The sequence below is a fragment of the Gorilla gorilla genome, chromosome 5 (assembly GCF_029281585.2).
Source record: "Gorilla gorilla gorilla isolate KB3781 chromosome 5, NHGRI_mGorGor1-v2.1_pri, whole genome shotgun sequence".
NCBI classification, from domain to species: domain Eukaryota; kingdom Metazoa; phylum Chordata; class Mammalia; order Primates; family Hominidae; genus Gorilla; species Gorilla gorilla.
Genome location: NC_073229.2, coordinates 17,665,818 through 17,672,274, shown reverse-complemented (window position 1 = coordinate 17,672,274; position 6,457 = coordinate 17,665,818). Strand labels below are relative to the sequence as shown.

Below are 6,457 nucleotides of genomic sequence, written 5' to 3'. Positions count from 1 at the left end.
TAAAGAAAGAAGAAAGTAAAGAAAGAAGAAATGAGCATGGTGGGCTTGGGGACAGATGGCAATGTTAAATAGAATGGTCAGGGGTGGCCTCCTAAGTGAAAATTGAGTAAAGATTTGAAGGAAGGGAAGGAGGTGGCCAAGGTGCTGAGGGAAGAGGATTGTAGGCAGAAACAATAGAATAAACTGTCTGAGGTGTGTCTCTGGCTCTGGAAGGAGGCCCATGGAGCAGATGGAGAGAGGAAGAGAATTAGGGGAGGGAGCCAGGGAGTTGCTGGGTGGGGATCAGTACAGATCACATAAGCCCTGGGAGGTTATTGGTGGGGCTTTGGCTTTTACTCTGACTCAGATGGGAACTGCGGGAGGGTTCTGAGCAGAGAGGCGACATGATCTGTCTCCCGATTTAAAAGCATTCTCTGGCTGCTGAGTTGAGAAAGACTGTGGGAAGATGTGATAGAAGCATGGGGGCCAAGCTTTGGCAACATCCAGGCAGGACATGATGGTGGTCCTGACCAAGGTCGTGGTGGTGTTGAGAGATGGTCAGAGGGGAGAAGTAGGGGAGGAGGCCAGGGAGTTGCTGGGTGGGGATCTTTAGTAGATGTCGAAGACAATCAACAGGATTTCCTGACAGACTGGATATTGGGTGTGAGAGAAGGCAGGGATCAAGGTTGAGTTTGATTGTTACTGAAATTATTAAGTAATTTTAAAAAACACTACTGCCTTTCCCAATCCTACCAAGTATGGGATGCTAGATTAAAGAAATCTCTTCAGGCTCATTGCAATGGCTCATGCCTGTAGTCCCAGCTGTTTGGTAAGCAGAGGTGCGAGTATCTTTTAAGGGCAGGTGTTCAAGACCAGCCTGGACAACACAGCAAGATCTGCTCTTTACAAAAATATTTTTCAAAATTAAATAAATGTAGCTAGGCATGGTGATGTGTACTTGTAGTTTCAGCTACTCAGGAGGCTGAAGTGGGCAGATCTCTTGAGGTCAGGAGTTTGAGGCCAGCTTGGGCAACATAGCAAGAACCCTCACTCTACAAAAAAATTAAAAAAATAACCAGGCATGGTGACACTCAACTGTACTACCAGCTACTGGGGAGCTGAGGCAGGAAGATGGCTTGAGCCCAGGAGGTCGAGGCTGCAGCGAGCTGTAAATGCACAGCTGCACTCCAGTCTGGGTGACAGAGCAGTACCTGTCTCACAATACAAATAAAAATACAAGTAAAATAATATCTCAAGTCAGAGCCTTTTGGCTCTGCAGCCCTTGCAACCCCTCAGCCGTGCAGTGGGGTTTGCGTCGCTGGGAATGAGGAGACCCCTGCCCGGTGTTGTTGCCTGACTAATCAGTGTTTTAAAACATACATTAATCGGGGTGGGCGCGGTGGCTCACACCTGTAATCCCAGCACTTAGGGAGACCCAGGCGGGTGGATCACCTGAGGTCAAGAGTTCAAGACCAGCCTTGCCAACATGGTGAAACTCCTTCTCTACTAAGAAAATACAATAATTAGCTGGACATGGTAGTGGACGCCTGTAATCCCAGCCACATGGGAGGCTGAGGTAGGAGAATCACTTGAACCTGTGGGGCGGAGGTTGCAATGAGCTGAGATTGAGCCACTTCACTCCAGCCTGGGCAAGAGAACAAGACTTTGTCTCAAAGAAAAAAAAGTATTATATCAACATGTAATGGTTTTATTATTAATATGTAATGAATATTAAATATTCTTAAAATCTTATATCAACATGTAATGGCTTTAATATGTGATGAATAATATTTAAAAATTTGGTTCTTATTTTCTAGTTTTCATATAATTATCTACAGAAAGAAATAGTCTTAGAGATCTTCAATAAAGTTAAAAAAGATAAAGGGATGTTAGACCCCAAAAGATTGAGAATTTCTAGTTTACAAATATTCAGACTAAGCCACATACAACTTGCTACTTGAACTTTTTTTTTTCTTTGTTTTTTATTGTAGGAGATGGGGTCTCACCCTGTCACCCAGGCTTGAGTACAGTAGTGCTATCACAGCTCACTGCAGCCTTGAACTCCTGGGCTAAGGGTACTCCTACCTGAGCCTCCTGAGTAGCTAGGACTGTAGGTATACATGACGATACTTGGCTAATTTTTAAATTGTTTTGTAGACATGGGGTCTCACTTTGTTGGCCAGGCTGGTGTCAAACTAATGGCCTCAAGTGACCCTTCCACCCCTGCCTCCCATCCTAGAGGTATGTGCCACCACAAGGAGCACTTGTTCAATTTTCTAAAGAAAAAATTTCTAAAGTAAGGCTGTGGGATGATGGCAGGAAGATAAAAGAAAAACAGAAGAATAAGTTAAAATGACTTATTCACACATATTCTTTTGACAGCAAGAAGAACTTTTAGTATATACATTCCTTACAAACAAACAAACGGCAGATAAACAATGTTGTATAGGAACTTCAGCACACACTGTACAATATTCCCACTTTGCTGACATAAGTTATGGAAATTTCGTGGTTTACTTGAGTGTCGCTACCAGTATTTTGCTTCTCTGATGATTTTTATCAACTTCCTCATCTGTTAACTTCTCTCCAAGGTATGTCATGTCACGACATAGTGCCGCTGCATGAACATGGCCAGTGTCTTCCTATTAAACATGTAGAATGCTTTCCTAATTTCTCTTTTTACTGTCTGTCTTTGTGTTTTGCATTTTCCTTACTTTTATTGTCAGAAACTCCAGAAAGTCAGTCGTACTAATTTATCACGATTTGCTTTATTAATTTATACTTTGCTTATATGGAATTTTGCCCAACAGACCTCATTACAATTTCTAACCTGTTTTATTTTGTTTTTTTTTCTGAGACAGGGTCTCCCTCTGTTGTCCAAGGCTGGAGGGTAGTAGTGCTATCGCAGCTGACTGCAGCCTCAACCTTCCAGGCTGAAGCGATCCTCCCATCTCAACCTCCCACGTGGCTGAGACTACAGGTGCTTGCCACTATGCCCAACTAATATTTGGAATTTTCGTATACGTGGATTCCAGAGGGGTGACAGCGAAACGTGAGTAAGCATGGATTTTGGTATATGCAGAGATGGGGGGCTGGAACTAATTCTGTATACTGAGGGACGGCGACTGTATATGTTTTTACAATTACGCTGTAGGATACATACTGTTGCATAGCCTTGAAAATAATAATTTTTAATTGAGTGGAATAATAATAATAATATTGCTAAAAGTAGCAGCTGGTCAGGTGTGGTGGCTCACACTGGTAATCGCAACACTTTGGGAGGCTGAGGCATGAGGATGGCTTGAGGCCAAGAGTTTGCGATAGGCCTTGGAAACAAAGGGGGAATCACCATCCCTACCGAAAAAAACATGAATTAGCCTAGTGTGGTGGCATGTTCCTGTAGTCCCAGCTGCTTGGGAGGCTGAGGTGGGAAGATCACTTGAGCCCAGGGAGGCTGAGACTGCAGTGAGTCATGATCAGGCCTCTGCACTCCAGCCTGGGTGACAGAGTGAGACCCTGTCTCAAAACAACAAAAAAGTAGCAGCTAACATCAACTGACATTTTATACCAGGTGCCTATTGATACCATGGTTTAATTTCTTAGAACTGTTTCTTATTTCACTTACCAACTCTGTCTTCAGTTACTCCCAGATTTTTACTGTCTGTGTGCAGATGACCTTTCGTTTAGATTGAATTGTCTCCCCAGAAGTAAGATTACTGTGAGTCATGGTGAATGGACATTCTCATTACCCTTGATGTAAATTGACAGGGTTTTGGGTGCCTCCCAGCTATAATCTTAGCACTTTGGGAGGCTAAGAGAGGAGGATTGCTTGAGGCCAAGAGTTGGAGGAGGCAGTATGGCAGTATGGTGAGACCCTGTCTCCATTATTTTAAAAAATTGACAGGCTTTACCTGGGAAGGCTTATACACAATTTAAACACCCCTCATAGTATAAGAAAGTGCCCATTTCACTGCTCCTTTGCCAGCACAGGGTATTATAATTTAGTAAGTCATTTTTTGTTTGATTATTTTAAATAGACAAAAGACCTCATGTTACTTTACTTGTCACATTTCAACATCTTTCCTCAGCTTATTGGCTCTATTTCTTTTGTGTCTGTAAATGGTTGTTGCTGTTTTGGTCTTTGAGACAGGGTCTTGCTCTGTCACCAGGCTGGACTGTAGTGGCATAATCATGCCTCACTGCAGCCTTGACCTCCCAGGCTCAAACTTCAGCATTCCGAGTAGCTGGGACTACAAGTGTGCACCACCATTCCCAACTAACTTTTTTCTTCTTTTGGATAGAGACAGGGTCTCACTGTGTTGTCCAGACCGGTCTCTAGCTCCTGGCCTTAAGCAATCCTCCTGCATTAGCTTCTCAAATTGCTGGAATTTCAGGCATGAGCCACCATGCCTGGCCTGGGCTAGTCCTATATTCTCTAGCGTTCTGTTTACTTTGTGCTAGCCAGTCTCTCATTATGCTGTTCACCTGTTATAATGAATAATTCTCCATATTAAATTTTACCACTTTAAACTTTTGAGTGGTTTATGCTTCCTGATTGGACTCTGACTAATATGTTAGGAAGGGTCCCAGGAGGTAAACCCACACAGATGGGATTTGGGCATAGGTTTGGTTTCCCAGGGGGCAGTGCTGAGCTCTTTGCCAGTGGGAAATGGGATGCTGGTGATTTCCAGGAAGTGACCTCACAGTGACTCAAGCTACCACTTACTGTTGATTGTGATGAAATGCCAGCTGAGGCACATGCCTTGGGAGCTAAGTGGTTGCTGCCCTTGACCACTATGAAGACTGGTGTGGGAAGGGTCGCTTTGGATGCACTTGAGCAGGGGTCCCCAACCCCTGAGCCATGGAGCCGTAAGGAGCCACACAGCAGGAGGTGAGTGGTGTCGAGTGAGGGAGTGAGGGAAGCTTCGTCTGTATTTACAGCCACTCCCCTTTGCTCACATTCCCGCCTGAGCTCCACCTTCTCAGATGAGCGGCAGCATTAGATTCTCATAGGAGAACGCTCCCTGTTGTGAATCGTGCATGTGAGGGATCTAGGTTGCACTGTCCCTATGAGAATCTAATACCTATTGATCTGTCACTTTCTCCCATCACGCTCAGGTGGGACCATCCAGTTTCAGGAAAACGAGCTTAACACGCCCACTGATTCTACATTATGGTGAGTTCTATAATTATTTTATTATATATTACAGTGTAATAATGGAAATGAAGTGCCTAATAAATGTAAATGTGCTTAAATCTTTTGGCCCAGCTCCTACCTCCCGGCAACCTCGCCAGGCCCAGAACTCTCTCCAGTCAGCCTCTACAGACCAAGCTCATGACTCACAATGGCCTATTTAGGCCCATACCCTACCTCACGGCAGTCTCCGCAGATGAGCCTACTGCCTCACAACAGCCTCCACAGGCACAGCTCCATCGTTACAATGGCCTCTTTAGACCCAGCTCCTGCCTCCCAGCCTTCTCTCCAGGCCCTGAGCTTTCTCAAGTCGACCTCACCAGGCCCAGCTCATGCTTCTTTGCAGCCTCTCCAGGCCCAGCTCCTGCATCTTGGCCCCTCCAGGCCCAGCCTCTGCCTCCCGTCGGCCTCTACAGTCCCAACATCTACCTCACAGTAGATTCTTCAGGCCCAGCATCTGCCTCACTGTGGACCCCCCAAGCCAAGCTCCCAACCTTTCAGCAGCTTCTACACACCCAGCTCCCGCCTGCCAGTGGCCTCTTCAGGCCCATGGGGCTCATTCCTCACAACAGCCTTTCCAGGCCCAGTTTTTCCCTTCTGGCAGCCTCTCTGGGCTGAGAACCTCCTCAAGTCGGCCTCTCCAGACCACTTGCACCCTCCGGGCGTCCTCTCCGGGCCAAGCTCCTCTTCCTGGCTGTGTCTCCAAGCCCGACTCCTGCCTCTCAACAACCTCTTTGGACTCAGTGCCTACCCATCTCCTGGCGTCCTTGGTCGGCCCACAGCTTCCTCAAGCGAAGCTCCCCAGGCCCAGGTCAGGCCTCACGGTGGCCTCTCCAGGATGAGCTCCTGCACTCCGATGGCATCTGCAGGCCCCAAATGGTCTCAGGTCGGTGGGCTTCTTCACGCCAAGCTTGGGCCTCCCGGCGACCTCTGCAGGCCCAAGTTGTCCTGAAGTCGGCATCTCCCGGCCGTGCCTCCCAGCAAGTAAGCAAGCTCTTTTGGCTCAACTCCTGCCCAGCTCCCAACCGCCTTTGTAGGTCCCGAACTTTCTCCAGCCAAGTACTTCGGGCCCAATTCCTGCCGCCCGGTGGCCTGTACGGGCCCAGCAATGGTTGGAGAACGGCCTCTGCAGGTCCCGCTCTTGCCTCCCAGGAGCCTCTCCAGGCCCAGCTCTTGCCCCCACGGCGGCCTCCCGGGGCCAAGTCCCTGCCTGCCTCCCAGCAGCCCGCGTGCGGCCCAGCTCCTCCCTCACGGTGGCCTGTTGATGCCCATGCCTCTGGTACC

The 6,457-nt window shown here is 47.4% G+C and overlaps 1 long non-coding RNA gene across 2 annotated transcripts; it reads left to right on the top strand.

The window, feature by feature from the left end:
- The first annotated feature begins 2,710 nt into the window (after positions 1-2,710).
- Positions 2,711-6,238, top strand: LOC129534572 (uncharacterized). 2 transcript variants are annotated; one of them, XR_008681213.2, is made up of 3 exons: positions 2,711-3,031; positions 5,098-5,155; positions 5,249-6,238. It is a non-coding gene; the product is annotated as an uncharacterized lncRNA (long non-coding RNA). The 2 variants fall into 2 exon arrangements; XR_010134141.1 differs by having other exon boundaries at positions 2,711-3,035.
- The last annotated feature ends 219 nt before the right edge of the window (positions 6,239-6,457 follow it).